The sequence below is a fragment of the Fundulus heteroclitus genome, unplaced genomic scaffold (assembly GCF_011125445.2).
Source record: "Fundulus heteroclitus isolate FHET01 unplaced genomic scaffold, MU-UCD_Fhet_4.1 scaffold_162, whole genome shotgun sequence".
NCBI lineage: Eukaryota > Metazoa > Chordata > Actinopteri > Cyprinodontiformes > Fundulidae > Fundulus > Fundulus heteroclitus.
In genome coordinates this window covers 99,927-124,050 of record NW_023396574.1, presented here as the reverse complement: position 1 = coordinate 124,050, position 24,124 = coordinate 99,927, and the positions used below count along the sequence as shown (strand labels likewise).

Below are 24,124 nucleotides of genomic sequence, written 5' to 3'. Positions count from 1 at the left end.
TAAAATAAAGACTTTATTTAATAGCTATTTTGTGTGGGTGTTTTCCCTAGTCACAAACACATTTTGCAATATTACTGTGTTCTTTCTGCAGATGTAATTCTTACATTTCACACATCATCAATATGACCGGCAGTCATATTGATGATTAGCCTCGTGAGACCATCCTGATCTCGCGAGCTTTCAAGGTTTCACTCGCAGATCAGTCTGGCTACTCTCCGTTAAAGAAAATTTGGAGCCGTTCACCAAACGAACGTCCAATCAGCGTTGGCTTTGAGGCGGGTTGAGGTGTGACGCAACGGGAAGCGCGTCAGTTCAGTCTAAAGAACATGGCGGCTTCAGCCGATGAAACTAGCGTTAGCGTGGCTATCGAGCAAGTTTTATCGGAATTACAGAGTATTTCTCTGCTGAGCTAACGAGCCTTTACCTGCAGCAGCAAGAGTAGCTTGGCTTGTGGTTGTGTTTTCGTCGTCGCTCGTAACAGAGTGACGACGAATCTGATTGGTTCATTTGGCCCGTCTATCACCAACATAGGCCAATCAGCTAACCAGTATTTTCGCCCCTTCCCAAAATTACTTCAACGGAAGGTTTCCAGATGGATATGCGGAGCAAATCTATCTGGCGGAGTCAGGTTAATTGATGATGGCAGTCTGCCTCGACTTTGATGTGGTGATGTAGAGTGTTTTACACAGACCCTCAGACCCAGATCTTTCACACACACCTTGGTCTGGGTCTCAGAGGTGGATTTTTTGGGATCTGGGGTCCGTTCTTCGTACGTTGCTTAAAACATCCAAGATCAAATGAGACATCCAAGATGATTTCATCCGGCTAATCATGATCCGGCTAATTGGGTTCTTCAAACACACCTGTTGTTTATGATTAGTATGGCAGGTTTGAGTTATCTGAGATAACTGCGCGTTCATGCGTTTGTTTAAAAGGGGAAATGTATCGAAAGTAGAAACAATGATCAGCAACGCTGCTATTGGCTGTTCAGCATGAACAAAGAACGCCCACAGTTTTTCTCCCAAGCAGAACAAGAGCTTTTAAAAGAAGATTATGCCGAATTTGAGTCAATTAAAATGACAGGGAACACCTCAAAGTCTGCTAAAAACCAGGAGAGAGGGCTGGCAAACAGCAGCAGACAAATTAAATTGTAAATACTGTCCATGGTAGATATTTCTAAAACTTTCTACAGTATATATTTTTGCATTTTAATAATTTCATAAGTACTTTGTTCTTTTATGTCAGAGCCTCCATGGGAGCCACTAGAACATGGGGAAAAAAGTGAAGTACAAGAATATTCTACAAAATGATAGCCTTTAATTATTATACTGTATTTTAAAATGCAACTTCTTCCTCTTTTTTAAAAGCCACTGTTTAATTATGTGTTTGTCTGTTTTTAACAGCCACCAATAAGAAGGCCTGGGAAAAAAATCGGGTTCTTTTTACTTTTACATGTTTAACCCTTTTTCTTTTTTTTTCACAAAATGACTCAAGGTGCCATCTGTTCCCTATATTAACGGCATCTTCAACAAAAGAAAAAGTATTTTGACCTGAAAAAAAAAATACAAATAAAGAGGAGAAATTGAACTCCACAACGTGAAAAAGAGAAAAACTGCACTAGAGATCGAGTTGCTTCAAAAAGACCTTCAGAGTAAATTCTAATACACCATTTTACACATAGTAGTATTACTGACTTTACATAACTATCTCTTACTGCAGGCAAAAGATGACTTGCTGACTTTTCTTTATAAATAATTGTTTAAATAAAACGACAGGAACAAAGCATTATTTGTTTCGTCTTTTATTGAACATAAAAAAAATGGTGTTCCACAATTCTGTCCCTTCCTCTGCCACTAGGTGGTCCAAGTGCGCTTGCTAGAACACACTTCCCTATCTCCTCCGCTACGATCTAATCCTGTTTACATGAAATAAGCCTGTTAACACATACTATTTTAACACAATATTATGTATTGGGTTTAATTCAGTGTTTCCAAGATTAATTTCACTATTTTTAAATTATTGTCTATATTGCCATGAAGCAATTATGATAATGCATGTTTATTGCAACATTTTTATATTTGAGAAATTATTTTAACGGCTACTGTCACCGAAAATAACGTGACTGCAGTTTGTTATGTTACACTTCCCAGGGGTGACGTATTCAAAATGGCCGACTTGGATGGGCGGAGTTGAGTTGGGGTGACGTCATCAAAATGGCCGACTTGGATGGGCGGAGTTGGATATCCAACAGGCACTGCAGCGATATGTACTTGTGATTTTGTGGAGCGTTGCCACGGGCAACGTGTACAAACAAAATACTTTTCAACAGGTTTGAGTAGTGTAAATGAGTTGATGTTGAAAAGCGCAGACAATATAAGTACACCAAGCAAAACGGTGAGTAATAAATAAATAAAAATGTGGAAGTTAGCGGCACCGAACTCAGGAGCACACGCTTGCCGGCACAGCGGCTCTACCGAGTGAGCTAAACTTCCAGCCAAGTGCAGAGGCGCACGGAATACATTTAACCTGGACACGCGTCACACACTTCCACAGCACCTGGCTTCCATCTACTTGCTCTGGCTTCCACGGCTCATCTTGCTTGTGGCCCTCTCTCTATTTCTTTTTCACACAAATACACAAACAAAAATGACACTCATGTCACACCCACATCTTCTGCCAGCACAGCCTCGTCTCTCTTTTTATCACCTCGCAGCTCCTTGACCAGCTACCACCTTCCAACAAACCACCCAAAAACCACTTACTCTCACATGATAGGAACCCCAAGCATGCATTGCTAACCCAGCGTAGGTGCAAAATACACCTTTGTCTTTCAAAGCGTCTACTTAAGCAGCTTTTCTTTACAAACTCATCCCTTTCTGAGCCCTTCCGACCAAGCCCTGACCGCAGCTCCGGCTAACGGGATAGCTGCAGGCCCACCTTTGCGCTGACTGGACTGCGTCGGACAGCAAGATGAAGACGGCAGCCTGCACGTCTTCATCTGGGTGTCAAACGGCAGCTACAGCTCGCAGACGGCTGCAGGAAAGCGGCTCCAACACGGGAAATGGACAGCTTGGAGTGCAGCCACCGGAGATAAACAGCAGGGCTACGGGCGCCGCCATCTTTGTGCTTTTTCAGCTTCCGTCTTCTTCTTCTTGAATTTTATTGGCGGTTGGCAAAAAAACATAAGGTGAGCATAGACCCTTTTCACATGACGTCACTCAACTTCCGTTTTGAAGCGGAGCAGGGTATCTTTACTTCCGGCTACATGCTTTTACATAGAAAATTCGGGAGGTGAAGACGTGTTTCACTGATAATCAGCGCGATTTCATAAGGTAAGACTGAGACCACAATGTGTCGCATTGACTATCTTTATTTTCCTTTGTATTTGTAGGGATCATTGCTGTTATATAGATGCTTTGATCGGGACAGTAACATGTAGATCAAAGCTAACATGCAGCAGCTTGTTAGCTTACCTTACCAAACTTTTACCTATCAGTAATCAGCGTGATTTCATTAGGTAAGACTGAGAGCACAATATTAAACGTGTCTTATTGACTATCTTTATTTTCCTTAGTATTTATAGCGATCATTGCTGTTATATAGATGCTTTGATTGGGACAGTAACATGAAGATCAAAGCTGACATGCAGCATTAATATGATGTAGATGTTATAAAATGATTACTGTAGCTTTGCCATTATAAAAATAAATCTTGTTCACTGAGTGAAAAAAGAGACATTTATCTGCTACATTGTTCCCCTTACTTGATTATGGTGAGGTGTTATATATAATTGCAGTCACTGAATTAAAAAGATCTTATTCCATTTGAATTTTTTTGTTCATTCCTAAAAAAAAATTACCGTGGGTCTATTGGACAGTACTTCTGTTTCTGAATTTTCTGTGTATTATAATGAATTTTCTTCATAATATTATTTGCACTTATATTAATGCACTTTTTTTTTTAGTTTTTGTGCAAAATACTGTATATTTTAAGTAGAAGCCTGAAATTGTTTTATTATACTGTATTAGTAATGACATGTGCTGCTGACCTCTTAGTCAGATCAACCTTTAAAAAAGAGATCTTAATCTCAATGGGAGTTTATCTGGTTAAATAAAGGTTTTAAAAAGTATTATAATTAATCTATTTTTTCTCCCCTTGTGTCCATCTCTCAGCAGCATCATATCCACCAAGCATGGCACAATCACAGAGAAACTGGTACTGCAGTGTCCCACAGTGTTCGAACAACAAAAAAAAAAACTTTCCATATCTCAGTTTTCACAACTTCCCGGCTCATGCTGAGACTGGAGCCCGTTGGGTGACGGCAATAAGAGACGAGGGGCCAAATTTTAAAATCCTTCGCAGCAGCACTTACGCCTGCAGTCAGCACTTCTCTTCCGAGGAGACCTATGTTTCTGCAAGTGGTCTTTAACAAATTAAACTCCATCTTTCTTTCTTAAAGATAATTGAGTTATAAGTTTATTTAGCTATTCCCAAGATAATTTCAGTGGCTCACTATGTAATTTTTTATTAGAGCTGTCAAAATCAATTTATTAATGAAAGGAAATTAATCTGAGAAATTAATTTCTGCACATACAAATGGTTTTTAAAAATACTCACCTGTACACTGTGATCGCACTCTGTCTCTTTCTCCTGCATTGTTTACATTTCAATTGTTTACTGTTAAATCACTGCTGCACTTTATCCTGTAATTTACTGTAATTCTCAAGCTGTATGCAAACGGAATTTCGTTCTGTACGCACTCTGTGCATACATAATGACAAATAAAGTTGTCTAAGTCTAATTTGTCTATGGATGAACCCAGAACCACACACACGGGACTTAAAATGAAAGTCTTTATTGAAGGTTTGATGGGATGGAGGGTGATGTAAGCAGCGAGGTAGAACTGCACGGGAACAGGGTGATGGTGTTGGCAGGAGCTGACGGCCCGGAGAGAGACTTCTTGGAACCAGGAACAGGCATCAGGGTCCACAGCTCGGAAAAGAATTGACAGTTCAGAACCCACCAGAGCTCGGCAGCAGGCTCTTCTGTAAGGCAGAGGGGAACCGGAGCAAGGCAGCAGGATAAACAGGACAGGTAAAAGGTAAAATGGACAGAGCTGCTATGAAGTATCTATGTAATAAATAACTAAAATATATGAAGTGTAATGTCTGAAGTTTTTTAAAATCCATGTTTTTTTGGTCAGTTCCTGAAAAATAACAGTATAGGACACAAGGGGTTTGCCCCGACAGCAGCATAATCCATAAATACTATAATTAACTGATTATTAGTGTGCATGCAGTGTGCAAGCAACATTGACAGCGTCTTTCTCAGTCTTTGATGTCCTAAACTATCACAGTTTTAACAGGAATGGGCAGAATTATTTTATTAATTGGGGCTCCAAATCTACTGACGAGACTGAGAAACACACTGAACCCACAGAGGAATTTTGAGGGATACTGCAAAGTCTGCAACTTTAGTAAAATACTACACAAAAAAAAAAAAAAAAAAAACGGGAGGGAATGAGGCTCCTCATTTTTATTCATAGAGCTGTGACCAAGTGGCCAACAGCATTGACACTGTTCCAAAACAAAGTATGAAAAGGCTCAACATTATACATCAACTATATCCCTGGTGTGACTCATTGGCTAAAAGCTGTGAAACAGATAAGCTGATATAGCAATAAAGCTAGCGTAACAATAAAATGGAGAAATAGAAAACTAATAAATGACAAAAGTCCTGTTGATAGCATAGCTACCATTATCCTAGCATCTATGCTAACAACAGAGCTAAGAAGACAAAGCTCTTACCTTCATAATCGAAAAGGTACTGTTCCACAAAGAAGTTGTCATCTTTGTCAAGTCTGGAGGCTGGTGTGGCCGAAAGCTTTTGTACCAGTCTGTGGACGTCTCCCAAACGAAATTTGGGTAGATTGGTGAGGGACTGTGTGAATTCCCTATGTAAAAACACTGCTCGCGGAGAAAGCGGAAGTAAAGATACCCTGCTTCACCGCAGAACGGAAGTTGCATGACGTCACTGTGAAAAGGGTCTATTACCGCCACCAACAAGTATGAAGTGTGGACCACATGACAAAAAAGAAAAAGAAAAAAACTATATCCTATTTTACAACCTAATCTGTTTCAAAAACTCAAATATAACCTGATATCCTCTGCTTCCTGATTCCTTTTGCAGTAAATGGACAATGTCAAGTTTCATTTTAATGTTACTAAGTTTCCTGATTAACTTTTCTCTCTGAATTAAATATTTCCTACAATTCAAAATTACATGTTCCACTGTTTCATCTTCCCCACAGTCACATTTCCCTGTCTGATGTTTCCCTATCAAGAATAATGATCTATTTAATCCTGTGTGTCCTATTCTAAGTTGTAATATAATTATCTCTTCTCTCCTGTTCCTTTCTGTTCTTCTCATTTGTCCAATTCTCTTTTGGATTTTATAATACCACCATCCTTTCTTTTCTTCTTCCCATAACTTTTGCCACCTCTCTTTTGTTTTTTGTTTAATTATACCCTTTATTTCTGTTTTACTAAAACTAACATTAATGGCTTAAAAAATGGCTAAAATATAACATTTGAAATAAATTTTAATTTCGCAATAAATTTTTCAAACAAAAAAATTTTGACACGTTAATATGAGATATGCCAATGCAACTTTAGGCACTATGTGGCTAAAAACATTTGTTATTGAGGGTTATTTGAACATATGGTGATATATATGGTGTATCGCAATATAGCCCAAAGATATGGTGATATTAGATTTTCTTCATATCGCCCACGCCTAGCTGACGTGCGTCTTTACGGAGCACGGTGGGATGGCGTTTGGCCTTTGGGCAAAAGCAATGAGGTGATTTTGTGGAGCGTTGCCACGGGCAACGTGTACAAACAAAATACTTTTCAACAGGTTTGAGTAGTGTAAATGAGTTGATGTTGAAAAGCGCGGACAATACAAGTACACCAAGCAAAACGGTGGGTAATAAATAAATAAAAATGTGGAAGTTAGCGGCACCGAACTCAGGAGCACACGCTTGCCGGCACAGCGGCTCTACCGAGTGAGCTAAACTTCCAGCCAAGTGCAGAGGCGCACGGAATACATTTAACCTGGACACGCGTCACACACTTCCACAGCACCTGGCTTCCATCTACTTGCTCTGGCTTCCATGGCTCATCTTGCTTGTGGCCCTCTCTCTATTTCTTTTTCACACAAATACACAAACAAAAATGACACTCATGTCAAACCCACATCTTCTGCCAGCACAGCCTCGTCTCTCTCTTTATCACCTCGCAGCTCCTTGACCAGCTACCACCTTCCAACAAACCACCCAAAAACCACTTACTCTCACATGATAGGAACCCCAAGCATGCATTGCTAACCCAGCGTAGGTGCAAAATACACCTTTGTCTTTCAAAGCGTCTACTTAAGCAGCTTTTCTTTACAAACTCATCCCTTTCTGAGCCCTTCCAACCAAGCCCTGACCGCAGCTCCGGCTAACGGGATAGCTGCAGGCCCACCTTTGCGCTGACTGGACTGCGTCGGACAGCAAGATGAAGACGGCAGCCTGCACGTCTTCATCTGGGTGTCAAACGGCAGCTACAGCTCGCAGACGGCTGCAGGAAAGCGGCTCCAACACGGGAAATGGACAGCTTGGAGTGCAGCCACCGGAGATAAAAAGCAGGGCTACGGGCGCCGCCATCTTTGTGCTTTTTCAGCTTCCGTCTTCTTCTTCTTGAATTTTATTGGCGGTTGGCAAAAAAACGTAAGGTGAGCATTACCGCCACCAACTAGTATGGAGTGTGGACCACATGACAAAAAAAACAAAAAAGAAAAAAACTATATCCTATTTTACAACCTAATCTGTATCAAAAACTCAAATATAACCTGATATCCTCTGCTTCCTGATTCCTTTTGCAGTAAATGGACAATGTCAAGTTTCATTTTAATGTTACTAAGTTTCCTGATTAACTTTTCTCTTCGTATCAAATATTTCCTACAATTCAAAATAACATGTTCCACTGTTTCATCTTCCCCACAGTCACATTTCCCTGTCTGATGTTTCCCTATCAAGAATAATGATCTATTTAATCCTGTGTGTCCTATTCTAAGTTGTAATATAATTATCTCTTCTCTCCTGTTCCTTTCTGTTCTTCTCATTTGTCCAATTCTCTTTTGGATTTTATAATACCACCATCCTTTCTTTTCTTCTTCCCATAACTTTTGCCACCTCTCTTTTGTTTTTTGTTTAATTATACCCTTTATTTCTGTTTTATTAAAACTAACATTAATGGCTTAAAAAATGGCTAAAATATAACATTTGAAATAAATTTTAATTTCGCAATAAATTTTTCAAACAAAAATATTTTGACACGTTAATATGAGATATGCCAATGCAACTTTAGGCACTATGTGGCTAAAAACATTTGTTATTGAGGGTTATTTGAACATATGGTGATATATATGGTGTATCGCGATATAGCCCAAAGATATGGTGATATTAGATTTTCTTCATATCGTCCACGCCTAGCTGACGTGCGTCTTTACGGAGCACGGTGGGATGGCGTTTGGCCTTTGGGCAAAAGCAATGAGGTGATTTTGTGGAGCGTTGCCACGGGCAACGTGTACAAACAAAATACTTTTCAACAGGTTTGAGTAGTGTAAATGAGTTGATGTTGAAAAGCGCGGACAATACAAGTACACCAAGCAAAACGGTGGGTAATAAATAATTAAAAATGTGGAAGTTAGCGGCACCGAACTCAGGAGCACACGCTTGCCGGCACAGCGGCTCTACCGAGTGAGCTAAACTTCCAGCCAAGTGCAGAGGCGCACGGAATACATTTAACCTGGACACGCGTCACACACTTCCACAGCACCTGGCTTCCATCTACTTGCTCTGGCTTCCACGGCTCATCTTGCTTGTGGCCCTCTCTCTGTTTCTTTTTCACACAAATACACAAACAAAAATTACACTCATGTCACACCCACATCTTCTGCCAGCACAGCCTCGTCTCTCTCTTTATCACCTCGCAGCTCCTTGACCAGCTACCACCTTCCAACAAACCACCCAAAAACCACTTACTCTCACATGATAGGAACCCCAAGCATGCATTGCTAACCCAGCGTAGGTGCAAAATACACCTTTGTCTTTCAAAGCGTCTACTTAAGCAGCTTTTCTTTACAAACTCATCCCTTTCTGAGCCCTTCCGACCAAGCCCTGACCGCAGCTCCGGCTAACGGGATAGCTGCAGGCCCACCTTTGCGCTGACTGGACTGCGTCGGACAGCAAGATGAAGACGGCAGCCTGCACGTCTTCATCTGGGTGTCAAACGGCAGCTACAGCTCGCAGACGGCTGCAGGAAAGCGGCTCCAACACGGGAAATGGACAGCTTGGAGTGCAGCCACCGGACATAAACAGCAGGGCTACGGGCGCCGCCATCTTTGTGCTTTTTCAGCTTCCGTCTTCTTCTTCTTGAATTTTATTGGCGGTTGGCAAAAAAACATAAGGTGAGCATTACCGCCACCAACTAGTATGGAGTGTGGACCACATGACAAAAAAAAAAAGACAAAAACTATATCCTATTTTACAACCTAATCTGTATCAAAAACTCAAATATAACCTGATATCCTCTGCTTCCTGATTCCTTTTGCAGTAAATGGACAATGTCAAGTTTCATTTTAATGTTACTAAGTTTCCTGATTAAATTTTCTCTCTGAATTAAATATTTCCTACAATTCAAAATAACATGTTCCACTGTTTCATCTTCCCCACAGTCACATTTCCCTGTCTGATGTTTCCCTATCAAGAATAATGATCTATTTAATCCTGTGTGTCCTATTCTAAGTTGTAATATAATTATCTCTTCTCTCCTGTTCCTTTCTGTTCTTCTCATTTGTCCAATTCTCTTTTGGATTTTATAATACCACCATCCTTTCTTTTCTTCTTCCCATAACTTTTGCCACCTCTCTTTTGTCTTTTGTTTAATTATACCCTTTATTTCTGTTTTACTAAAACTAACATTAATGGCTCAAAAAATGGCTAAAATATAACATTTGAAATAAATTTTAATTTCGCAATAAATTTTTCAAACAAAAAAATTTTGACACGTTAATATGAGATATGCCAATGCAACTTTAGGCACTATGTGGCTAAAAACATTTGTTATTGAGAGTTATTTGAACATATGGTGATATATATGGTGTATCGCGATATAGCCCAAAGATATGGTGATATTAGATTTTCTTCATATCGCCCACGCCTAGCTGACGTGCGTCTTTACGGAGCACGGTGGGATGGCGTTTGGCCTTTGGGCAAAAGCAATGAGGTGATTTTGTGGAGTGTTGCCGCGGGCAACGTGTACAAACAAAATACTTTTCAACAGTTTTCAGTAGTGTAAATGAGTTGATGTTGAAAAGCGCGGACAATACAAGTACACCAAGCAAAACGGTGGGTAATAAATACATAAAAAGGTGGAAGTTAGCGGCACCGAACTCAGGAGCACACGCTTGCCGGCACAGCGGCTCTACCGAGTGAGCTAAACTTCCAGCCGAGTGCAGAGGCGCACGCAATACATTTAACCTGGACACGCGTCACACACTTCCACAGCACCTGGCTTCCATCTACTTGCTCTGGCTTCCATGGCTCATCTTGCTTGTGGCCCTCTCTCTATTTCTTTTTCACACAAATACACAAACAAAAATTACACTCATGTCACACCCACATCTTCTGCCAGCACAGCCTCGTCTCTCTCTTTATCACCTCGCAGCTCCTTAACCAGCTACCACCTTCCAACAAACCACCCAAAAACCACTTTCTCTCACATGATAGGAACCCCAAGCATGCATTGCTAACCCAGCGTAGGTGCAAAATACACCTTTGTCTTTCAAAGCGTCTACTTAAGCAGCTTTTCTTTACAAACTCATCCCTTTCTGAGCCCTTCCGACCAAGCCCTGACCGCAGCTCCGGCTAACGGGATAGCTGCAGGCCCACCTTTGCGCTGACTGGACTGCGTCGGACAGCAAGATGAAGACGGCAGCCTGCACGTCTTCATCTGGGTGTCAAACGGCAGCTACAGCTCGCAGACGGCTGCAGGAAAGCGGCTCCAACACGGGAAATGGACAGCTTGGAGTGGCGCCACCGGAGATAAACAGCAGGGCTACGGGCGCCGCCATCTTTGTGCTTTTTCAGCTTCCGTCTTCTTCTTCTTGAATTTTATTGGCGGTTGGCAAAAAAACGTAAGGTGAGCATTACCGCCACCAACTAGTATGGAGTGTGGACCACATGACAAAAAGAAAAAAACTATATCTTATTTTACAACATAATCTGTTTCAAAAACTCAAATATAACCTGATATCCTCTGCTTCCTGAATACTTTTGCAGTAAATGGACAATGTCAAGTTTCATTTTAATGTTAGTAAGTTTCCTGATTAACTTTTCTCTCTGAATTAAACATTTCCTACAATTCAAAATAACATGTTCCACTGTTTCATCTTCCCCACAGTCACATTTCCCTGTCTGATGTTTCCCTATCAAGAATAATGATCTATTTAATCCTGTGTGTCCTACTCTAAGTTGTAATATAATTATCTCTTCTCTCCTGTTCCTTTCTGTTCTTCTCATTTGTCCAATTCTCTTTTGGATTTTATAATACCACCATCCTTTCTTTTCTTCTTCCCATCACTTTTGCCACCTCTCTTTTGTTTTTTGTTTAATTATACCCTTTATTTCTGTTTTACTAAAACTAACATTAATGGCTTAAAAAATGGCTAAAATATAACATTTGAAATAAATTTTAATTTCGCAATAAATTTTTCAAACAAAAAATTTTGACACGTTAATATGAGATATGCCAATGCAACTTTAGGCACTATGTGGCTAAAAACATTTGTTATTGAGGGTTATTTGAACATATGGTGATATATATGGTGTATCGCGATATAGCCCAAAGATATGGTGATATTAGATTTTCTTCATATCGCCTACGCCTAGCTGACGTGCGTCTTTACGGAGCACGGTGGGATGGCGTTTGGCCTTTGGGCAAAAGCAATGAGGTGATTTTGTGGAGTGTTGCCGCGGGCAACGTGTACAAACAAAATACTTTTCAACAGGTTTGAGTAGTGTAAATGAGTTGATGTTGAAAAGCGCGGACAATACAAGTACACCAAGCAAAACGGTGGGTAATAAATAAATAAAAATGTGGAAGTTAGCGGCACCGAACTCAGGAGCACACGCTTGCCGGCACAGCGGCTCTACCGAGTGAGCTAAACTTCCAGCCAAGCGCAGAGGCGCACGGAATACATTTAACCTGGACACGCGTCACACACTTCCACAGCACCTGGCTTCCATCTACTTGCTCTGGCTTCCACGGCTCATCTTGCTTGTGGCCCTCTCTCTATTTCTTTTTCACACAAATACACAAACAAAAATGACACTCATGTCACACCCACATCTTCTGCCAGCACAGCCTCGTCTCTCTCTTTATCACCTCGCAGCTCCTTGACCAGCTACCACCTTCCAACAAACCACCCAAAAACCACTTACTCTCACATGATAGGAACCCCAAGCATGCATTGCTAACCCAGCGTAGGTGCAAAATACACCTTTGTCTTTCAAAGCGTCTACTTAAGCAGCTTTTCTTTACAAACTCATCCCTTTCTGAGCCCTTCCAACCAAGCCCTGACCGCAGCTCCGGCTAACGGGATAGCTGCAGGCCCACCTTTGCGCTGACTGGACTGCGTCGGACAGCAAGATGAAGACGGCAGCCTGCACGTCTTCATCTGGGTGTCAAACGGCAGCTACAGCTCGCAGACGGCTGCAGGAAAGCGGCTCCAACACGGGAAATGGACAGCTTGGAGTGCAGCCACCAGAGATAAACAGCAGGGCTACGGGCGCCGCCATCTTTGTGCTTTTTCAGCTTCCGTCTTCTTCTTCTTGAATTTTATTGGCGGTTGGCAAAAAAAATAAGGTGAGCATTACCGCCACCAACTAGTATGGAGTGTGGACCACATGACAAAAAAGAAAAAAACTATATCCTATTTTACAACCTAATCTGTTTCAAAAACTCAAATATAACCTGATATCCTCTGCTTCCTGATTCCTTTTGCAGTAAATGGACAATGTCAAGTTTCATTTTAATGTTACTAAGTTTCCTGATTAAATTTTCTCTCTGAATTAAATATTTCCTACAATTCAAAATAACATGTTCCACTGTTTCATCTTCCCCACAGTCACATTTCCCTGTCTGATGTTTCCCTATCAAGAATAATGATCTATTTAATCCTGTGTGTCCTATTCTAAGTTGTAATATAATTATCTCTTCTCTCCTGTTCCTTTCTGTTCTTCTCATTTGTCCAATTCTCTTTTGGATTTTATAATACCACCATCCTTTCTTTTCTTCTTCCCATAACTTTTGCCACCTCTCTTTTGTTTTTTGTTTAATTATACCCTTTATTTCTGTTTTACTAAAGCTAACATTAATGGCTTAAAAAATGGCTAAAATATAACATTTGAAATAAATTTTAACTTCGCAATAAATTTTTCAAACAAAAAAATTTTGACACGTTAATATGAGATATGCCAATGCAACTTTAGGCACTATGTGGCTAAAAACATTTGTTATTGAGGGTTATTTGAACATATGGTGATATATATGGTGTATCGCGATATAGCCCAAAGATATGGTGATATTAGATTTTCTTCATATCGCCCACGCCTAGCTGACGTGCGTCTTTACGGAGCACGGTGGGATGGCGTTTGGCCTTTGGGCAAAAGCAATGAGGTGATTTTGTGGAGCGTTGCCGCGGGCAACGTGTACAAACAAAATACTTTTCAACAGGTTTGAGTAGTGTAAATGAGTTGATGTTGAAAAGCGCGGACAATACAAGTACACCAAGCAAAACGGTGGGTAATAAATAAATAAAAATGTGGAAGTTAGCGGCACCGAACTCAGGAGCACACGCTTGCCGGCACAGCGGCTCTACCGAGTGAGCTAAACTTCCAGCCAAGTGCAGAGGCGCACGCAATACATTTAACCTGGACACGCGTCACACACTTCCACAGCACCTGGCTTCCATCTACTTGCTCTGGCTTCCATGGCTCATCTTGCTTGTGGCCCTCTCTCTATTTCTTTTTCACACAAATACACAAACAAAAATTACACTCATGTCACACCCACATCTTCTGCCAGCACAGCCTCGTCTCTCTCTTTATCACCTCGCAGCTCCTTGACCAGCTACCACCTTCCAACAAACCACCCAAAAACCACTTACTCTCACATGATAGGAACCCCAAGCATGCATTGCTAACCCAGCGTAGGTGCAAAATACACCTTTGTCTTTCAAAGCGTCTACTTAAGCAGCTTTTCTTTACAAACTCATCCCTTTCTGAGCCCTTCCGACCAAGCCCTGACCGCAGCTCCGGCTAACGGGATAGCTGCAGGCCCACCTTTGCGCTGACTGGACTGCGTCGGACAGCAAGATGAAGACGGCAGCCTGCACGTCTTCATCTGGGTGTCAAACGGCAGCTACAGCTCGCAGACGGCTGCAGGAAAGCGGCTCCAACACGGGAAATGGACAGCTTGGAGTGCAGCCACCGGACATAAACAGCAGGGCTACGGGCGCCGCCATCTTTGTGCTTTTTCAGCTTCCGTCTTCTTCTTCTTGAATTTTATTGGCGGTTGGCAAAAAAACATAAGGTGAGCATTACAGCCACCAACTAGTATGGAGTGTGGACCACATGACAAAAAAAAAAGACAAAAACTATATCCTATTTTACAACCTAATCTGTTTCAAAAACTCAAATATAACCTGATATCCTCTGCTTCCTGATTCCTTTTGCAGTAAATGGACAGCTTGGAGTGCAGCCACCGGACATAAACAGCGGGGCTACGGGCGCTGCCATCTTTGTGCTTTTTCAGCGTCCCTTATACCCTTTAATTCTGTTTTACTAAAACTAAAATTAACATCTACCCTTACCTTATTGGTACTCTCCTTAGCCATCCTGTCTGCCATTTCATTTCCTTTAATCTCGTTATGTGCCGGAACCCAAACAAAATTTACTGTTAGCCCCATCATATTTATTCTGTAAAGTGTTTGTTGTATTTCAATAATCTGGTCTACTGTCTGACTGATTATTTTGCAAACTGACTAATGACGAACTAGAATCTGAGCAAATGATAGATTTTAATGGTCTTACCTCTTCCACCCATTGAACTACGAAAAGCAAGGCTAGCATTTCTCCGGTAAACACTGAAACTCAAATCACTAATCCTTTTTCCTACCTTAATATGAAACTGTGGTATAATAAATGCTACCCCTACCCTATTAGCTGTATACAGATGCATCTGTATATATTCGGGATTGTCACATTTTTATTATACGGATTTATATGTCTTAAGCACAAAAGAGCAGCTTTTATTTCAGGTATATTTTGTGTCCGATTTTTTTCTTGGTGTTCCTTTTGGCCGCTGGGATGTTCTGTTTTTTAAGGTTCAGTGTTGATCACGAAAGAGCTGTAATATGACAATATTGTAATTTGTGAAAAGCTTCTATGTGCAGCTGGGGTTAAAAAATGGCTAAAATATAACATTTTAAATACATTTTTATTTTGCAATAAATAACAAAAACAAATAAAAAAAATTTGACAAGTTAATATGAGATATGCCAATGCAACTTTAGGCACTATGTGGCTAAAAACATTTGTTATTCAGGGTTATTTGAACATATGGTGATATATATGGTGTATCGCGATATAGCCCAAAGATATGGTGATATTAGATTTTCTTCATATCGCCCACGCCTAGCTGACATGCGTCTTTACGGAGCACGGTGGAATGGCGTTTGGCCTGTGAGCGAAAGCAATGAGGAGATTTTGCGGAGCGTTGCCGCGGGCAACGTGTACAAACAAAATACTTTTCAACAGGTTTGACTAGTGTAAATGAGTTGAAGTTGAAAAGCACGGACAATACAAGTACACCAAGCAAAACGGTGGGTAATAAATAAATAAAAATGAGGAAGTTGTCGGCACCGAACCCAGGAGCACACGCTTGCCAGTGTTCAGTCAGGTCAGCTTACCCCGTCAGACCAGCTTACCCATAGTCTTACGCATGCACGAACATGGTTGTGCATGCGTAGTATTGCACAAAGTTGCGAACACTGACGGAGAAGCCGTCAGATTGCAATACCACTCAAAAAAAACAAACAGTAAGTAATTAAATTATTTTTTTGTACAAAACTAAAGGGATACTCGCGCGTTGAGGTAGTTTAAAGTGTATTTAGAGAAGGGTCTAGCTGCACCTGCAGCCATCGACAAAACGCGTCCCGTACAAAACACCCACCCCCCCCCCCCACACCTCATTCAACCGTTGATGATTTTGAATTGGACATTACGTCATCTTGGTTACAGATTAATTTAAGTAAATCAAACGTGAGCAAGATGTCTACTACTAGCAAGGTTGTATTTGGCACATAAAAAAGTAATGATAATCTTGTTCAATGTTGGGATTAAAGGAACAGTTCAATCCATGATCAAATTGCTGTACAATTTTGCCACGTATTTTATTTGCTTATATCATGTAATTTTCCAGGGACTGCACATGCTTTAAATACGGAATTGTTAGAAATAGCATTTCTAAGTCAATTTGTATTTCTGGGGGGGGGGGGGGGCATTTATAGCAAACATGGAGAGCAAGAGGGAAGAAATCTTCAACCATCTGTCTGAAGGTTCCTATCCTCCGGAATCTACCAAAGGGCAAAGGCAAACGCTGAGGAAATTTGCCTATATATTCAGCATCCATGGTAAGGCTTTCATATTTCTAACAGACACAACATTTTCTGTGATAATGATATAACACATGATTTTTTTTCTGTGAAGCTGGAAACCTCTTCTTTGGAGCCTTACCTCGCAGGCAGGCAATAAAGACCAAAGAGGAGGCTTGGAACCTTTTCAGGCAGTTCCACTCTTCACCCATGGGAGGACACACTGGAATTGTGAAAACCCGGGCTTCCATGTGTTTCTGATTTTTTTGGCCTGACTTCAGACATACAGAAATGGGTATGTTGCCAAATTCTTAGCAATAAGCTTAAGCTCCAAAGTCCCATAAAACTGAAAAACAGCAACATTTTCTAGGTGTCTGAATGTGACCAGTGCCAGAGAGTCAGACCTCCTCTGAAGGTAGTCCAGACACTGGAATGCATAAAGGTAACCATCCACTGCAATGCCTGTAGTTTGATTCCTCTATGCTGTTGTTGCTCATTTTGATTCTGTGTGTCAGGTGTGTGGGAGCTGGTCGGAATAGATCTGACAGGTCCTCTCCCCCTGACATCTTCTGGCTTCCAGTATATACTGACAGCCACTGACTACTATTTAAAGTGGGTGGAGGCTTTCCCTCTAAGGAAAAAGTCTGCAGAGGAAGTCAGCAGGAATCTTTACACTATTTTTTATCGTCATGGCTGTCCAAAGCGAATCCTCACAGACCAGGGGCGAGAGTTTGTGAATCAAGTAAGCTACATTTAATTTGAATTATAGTTAGTTCAAGTTTCACTGTATAACAAAGGTACCCATAATGTTCTATCCTTCTTTTAGATCAACGACAGACTCTGTGAACTCCTGTTAATTGAGAGGAGTGTCACTGCCGCATATCATCCTCAAACAAACGGATTGGATGAAAAAACCAATGACAACATTAAACGATAAGAAAGTAATTACAAAACTGATACGGAATAAGTGTGTATATATATATATATATATATATATATATATATATATATATATATATGTGTGTGTGTGTGTGTGTGTGTATCCTTTCACAAATCTTTTCAATAGTATTGAACATAGGCTGTAACACTAACTGTAAGGAAACGTGAAACTGTTCTTTCTAGGGCCCTAAGAAAACTCACAAATGAAAGGCAGGATGACTGGGATCAGTATTTAGATGCCACTTTGTTTTCACTGAGGTCCAAAGTGCACACAACCACAAAGTACTCGCCCTTCTTCCAAATGTATGGAAGAGAGGCTCGGTTCCCCTTCGAAGTTCCTGTTGAAATGCCGGTAGGGTTCTGCCTCTTCTAAGTTTAGAGTAATATTTTGTGGATGTTCCTGTGTGTTAATGTAAATTTGCAAATTTTTTGGCTACCAAGTTTGAATGATTCCAAACATTTGGAAGGAATGGTTTTAATGTAAGTGTGTCTTTGCTTTTACAATATAGCTGTCTTCAGTTGTCCTTCCAACAGAGTACAGCCAGTTTGTGTGAGAGAGAGAGAGAGGAATTAGAGGGGGACATAAACAAAAAATTACAAAGAAACGTGGACGTGGTTCAGAAAAAGATGAAGGAATCTTTTTTCTAAAAGGGCAAGCAAAAGATACAAAAAACTTTGAATTCATGGAAGGGGATGAGGTTCTCTTGTACAATGCCCGAAAGAGACGAGGAAAGGAGCCAGGATGGAGCCTGACTACTCTGGACCTTATGTCATCCAAGAACTTGTAGGGAAGACAGCTGTGCTGATTACATCAAAAGGAAACATCCTAAAAACAAACCTAGTGTCAGTCACTTAAAGCCCTACAAAAGAGGCAGTGAGGCAGATAATACAGATCGTTCTGCCGCAGAAGTACTGACAGAGACTGAAGACCAGGATACTTCTGGGGTTTTCCAGTCCCCCCCTCCCAAGTTGTCTCGGTTGTCTCCCTCACCCCCTCCCAAATTGTCTCCCTCACCCGCTCCCAGGATGTCTCCCTCACCCCCTAGGGTATCAAAGAGTAGTGTTCAACAACATAGTTGAGTAGAATTGATAGACAAACTTACTGTTCTGGCCAGTTGGTCATGGGTTCTGCCCGGTTGGTCAATTATTTGCATGTTGGATGCATGTTCCTGGTCTGTACTGCATGTGTTCTAATTTTTCTTTAGAAATGGAGTTGGTTTTCTTTCACATGTATAAGGTATTATTATTAACATGAAAAAGGGATTAACAATGTTTGTTTTTATTATAGTACTCAAACTTTGGTCCTTAAAAGACTTTGGGCAAATGGAGGCACTGGTTGGGCCATACAAGTCATATGACACATCGTTCCGAACACTTTGTGGACATGGCTGGCTGTCAGATGAAGTAAGACCACTTGCTCTTTGAAGTTTGTATTTCTCCAGTGCAGTCAGTCCAGAAAGTCATTTGCATGTTTTTGTTTGTTTTAACAGGTCATAGATGCATATTTGTATCTTCTCCTTGAGAAGAGCCAGGTATAAAGATTGTCTTTAGGAAATCTTTTATCCATTTCTCTTGTAAAGATTATATTATTTTTTATTTCAGATACCTGTAGAGAGAATGGATGCTGTTGTGGCATCATCAATCTTTTCACCGTGGGCAGATGGATTTTCTCCTCGCGCGAAGGAAAATGTGTTTTGACAGGTTGGGCGGGGCCAAAGCCCTCTTCTGTAAGCCTCCTCCTGATTGGGCATTGCAGACACGATCACACGGGAAGTACCATAGATATCCATAATAAAGGCTAGATGTCTTACGGCGGAGTCTCAAACGTCATCACCGGCGGCCATCTTGCCTCAGGCAAGCTTTCTGGGGACATTCTAAAACGCTTAACGTGAAAAAGCTTAACGTGGCTTAAGGTAGGAAAATAACAAGGAATCATCATCAAATTTCGCATGGCCATATCTTGTCATGAAGACTTAAGCCTGTCAAAAAAAATAAACCGAAATCTAACGATTATAGAAGATATCTCACATTAACGTTTTCTTCTTAATTGGTGCCTATGGCGAGAAAAAGGCTTAACGTGGTTTATTGTACCTAATCAACGATCAATGATCATCAAATTTCTCTTTCATATTGCTTCTAATAAGCACATAAAACTGTCAAAATGGCAAACCCAAAGTCCAATTATCATGGACGTTATCTAACATTAAGCGTTTCTGCTTCATTGAGGCCTATTGAAAGGAAAAAGCTTAACGCAATTCAATGTACCTCAACAACGCTCAGTGATCACCAAATTTCTCTCATATATTGCTCCTCATAAGCACATGAAACTATCAAAAAATCAAAACCAAAGTCCAATTATTATGGACGTTATCTGACATTAAGCGTTGCTGCTTCATTGAGGCCTATATTAAAAGAAAAAAGCTTAACGTGGTTCAATGTAGCCTACCTAAACAACGCTCAGTGATCACCAAATGTCTCTCATATATTGCTTATCATGTCCACGTAAAACTATAAAAAATATCGAACTAATCTGATTTGTCCATCTCTAATGTGTGTGTTTCGCTCATCTTAAAATGTTTCTTAAATAGTGGAAAAACGAGTTGAGAATTAAGAGGAAGTATGCCGAGTGTAGCTCCACTTGGAGTCGTGGAAAGTGCTGGCTCCGCCCATCTCGAATGCTGTTGGTTAAGTCACTCCTCCAGTCAGTCCCAAAGCACACTGAAGGTCTTATGAAAATGTTTGTTGTCATTTGAAACTTGAATAACGGACTCTGGGAACATTGTAACACTGTCAGCAGCACAGACCTTCACAATTCACAGCCGCTTGGAGCTTCAGTTTATTCAGTGGTCTTCCTACAGCATTGCATTGTGCTTAGTTCTTACTTAAAATCCAACAGCCTTTTTAAAGGCTATTTAATCCATCTTTTATAGCAACTTATTATAGAATAGACTAGTATAGTGTTAGGCCCATATAATTACAGTTAAGCCTATAGGCTATTGTATCTAATACAGTCTATATTGAAAAAGGAACTTTTTATTTTAGTTTTTATTATATTCTGTTTTCAAAAATTATATTCCACAATCAAACCCCTGTATAACACATACAGTATAGAACGTTATTAAAGTCATTGTCCAATTTGCAAACAAATTCTTGTTTTTATTTTGTTTAACATATTACAATTCAGTACAGTATTTCAGTATTACAGTTTTTCATTAAAATCTTTAGTACGGTCATGGCTTTCATGCAAAAAGAGTCAGAATATACTTTGGGTGAAATAGAGACTATTCTGTGCGATTATGAGAAGCACAATGACAGTATTTTGCACGAACCGCCCCTGGATCCCAAGGGGGGTGATGTGTACCTGTATCGGAATTTGAAGGGAGGTAGATCAGATATGGACTTTCGTTTTGACCAAATGTCTTGGAAACAGAAGGGATCAAACTACCATAACATAAAAAAATATGGTGGTAGAGTGCTGAAGCGGTACTATCACATCAGGACAGCGCAGTTTAGCAAAGGTTTGTCTCAATTCAGAAAAAATGTTTACTGTCTGCTGCAGCAAGGTGAAGATGTTAATTTGGGAAATTTGTATCTGATCCATTATTTGGGATATGTGTCCATCTATGTGCCAATGAAGCATGGTAATGCAAAGTCAGATCGGGTGTTCATTCCCTCTAAAAAAGAGGTGTTTACAGAAATCCTGCAAAATGACTAGGGCAGGCTCCATCGAACATCTACCGATCCACCTTGTCTGAAGCCTCCAGTGGTAATGTGGAGCACATGCCTGTTAATAGCCCACATAACCTCAAACAGGTCCAAAACACTGTGTACGCTAGCACAAGTAAAGACAGAATCTCACATGATGAAATGTTTAGTCTCCATGAGCTGGCATATCAGCTTCCAGGTTTTGTCTGGCACATTTCAAGTTTTCCTGACCTTTTGGTGTTTGCAGGGATGCCAGAAATTATTGATTTAGCACGCACCAATTTGGACGAAGCAATGAAATTTAACTACCCTCAAATGCTGAGTTATGACACCACATTTCAGATGGGTGAGTTCTATGTTTCTGTGCTTGCGATAAGGAACACATCGCTTGTTAATGATCCTGTGTTTCCTGTTGGGTTCATGCTGCATGAACGCAAATTCATGCAGCATCATGAAATGTTCTTATAGGACATTCTGGGCAAACTTGGGATGGGAGTGAAAAAATTCAAAAGAATGCCCATCACTGTTGACAGAGAGAAGGGAATTGTTGGGGCCTTGAAGAGGAGGTTTCCTAACATTAGCCTTGTCTTTTGCAGGAATCATGTGTTGCATGATATTGAGTACTGGGTAAAAAAGCACGGGGGAAGACGAGATGATGTAAAGGTACTCAAAGACCAAATTGAACAAATAATTGATTCAGCTGACAAAGACGAATTTGAGGCACAATGTTGCAGACTGGCGAAGGTGTGGTCCAAGGAATTTGTCAAATACTTCAACCAGCATTTGAAGGAAGATCTATTAAGCAACATGGCTTCCTTTTATACGAAACAGTTTGAAGCATTCAAATCCAAAACCCCAACAAACAACATTAGTGAGAGCATAAACAAAATGATCAAGTCTCAAAATGAGTGGAAGGAACTTCCTGTTGATGCAATGATTTTGACATTGTACTACATGCAGTCATACTTCCTCTATAAATTTCAAAGAGCCAGATGTGGGTTGGGGAACTACACTCTAAAGCGGGGGGTCCCTGTTGCTCTGAGAAATGTCAAAATGCCCTCATTCATTCCTTTAGAGAAAATAGTGGAACGAGTCAAGTCTGGTGTTAAAGGTGAGCAATGTAGTGTTGAAACAACTGCATCAAAACCTGCATCAAAACCATTGATGTCACAGACTTCCTTAGCTAGAACTGTGGTTGAGATGGGCCTGGTGAGTCTGAATGCATCTTCAGGGGTGTTCATAGTTAAAAGTCCAACAAATGAGTCTGTCCATGTGGTTCAAAACACCTCCAGCGGCACAACATGCTCCTGTCCAAGTTCAGGGAAATGTTTCCACATCCTTGCTGTGGAAATGGCTACTGGGCTGCATTTACCCACAAAACGTACCTACAGCCTTTCTTTGATGCGGAAAAGGGGTAGAGGAAATGAAAGCAAATCTGGCAGGAAAAAACCTAGAACGAAGGACTACAATTATACAGTCAATCCGGATCCAGATTCAGTCCTTTCCCAAGTGCAAGAACCTGAGCATGATAGTGATACTGAGAACAATACCTTCGCTCCCTGGCTACATGTACAAACACCTGAGCCTAACTGGTCGTCAGTGTCTTGCTCCCAAGATCTGGCTTGAAGGGGAGACAATTGAGCAGGCCATCGCAGGCTACATTGGTCAGGCAGCAAAAATGGACTCTGGAAATGGAAAAAATGGTATTATGTGTGCTGACGTACATTTATCAGATGGCTGCAGTTTCGAATTTTGGCCCAATTTTGCAGTTCTGCGCAGCACAAAGGGCTCTGAATTTTGACACGATATTGATGCCCTTCAACACCGATGTTCAAGGTTCAGGCTTACACTGAGTTCTAGCATCAGCCGATTTTAGGGATGGGGACATTTCCATCTACAATTCCATCCACAGCTCTAAAACTGCAAACACTGCCTGTTCAACACTTCTCAAAGTTGTGGCCTGTATTTTCACGGCTGCTGGAAAAGATTTTAAGGTATCTGATTGGACTGTTACAGACGTCATAAATGTCCCACAACAAAGTAATGGATATGACTGTGTTGTTTTTACTGTTCTCTATGCCTGTGCAATCATCAGGAACGATCAATTAGGGTCAGTGGACAGCCACAAAGCCAGACTACGGATCCACTCTCTCGTTGAAGAGTACATGCCAGGGAAAATCAGACGTTCAGGCCTCTCCCAAAAAAAACCTTCTATGTCATAGGAGAAAGGTGCAAGAACTGGACCTTGTGCTACTCAGCAAAATGCAAGGGTGATCCAGAATATAGAGATGAGTACATTTTGTGTAATTTGTAGGCGGTGGTTTCACGTGAAGTGCATGGCAGAAGATCGTGCAGCCATCGCCTGCACTGATTACCACAAATGTGTTATGTGCTCCAACTGAACTCAACCTAGACATTTTCACCTTTAAGAGGGTCTTCCAGGCATTCATCGTATTCGTCTTCCAGGGAATCATCACCTTTTCTTGTTTGTTGACTGAAGTCAAGTCTGAGGGATGAAGCAAGAGACCGTTACAATAAAAAAAAAGAATAAAAAAAAGAATAGCAGGTTGTATTACAGTTTTGGTTGTTTACTTTTTAGCTAGGTTTAACTAGACCTCGACTCACATGCTCTTTTAGTTTTTTTCCCCTATTCCCTCAAGCCCGAGGGGCCAGAATTTTTTTTTGGTTACAACTCAAACAATTTTGCATATGGTAGGCA

The 24,124-nt window shown here is 40.8% G+C and overlaps 1 long non-coding RNA gene across 1 annotated transcript; it reads right to left on the bottom strand.

Annotated features, from left to right (window-relative positions):
* Nucleotides 1–171: 171 nt before the first annotated feature.
* Nucleotides 172–19,560, bottom strand: LOC118558825. Its single transcript, XR_004928495.1, has 3 exons — nt 19,478–19,560; nt 17,326–17,327; nt 172–208 (listed from the first exon to the last, which is right to left on the bottom strand). It is a non-coding gene; the product is annotated as an uncharacterized LOC118558825 (long non-coding RNA).
* Between the last annotated feature and the right edge of the window lie 4,564 nt (nt 19,561–24,124).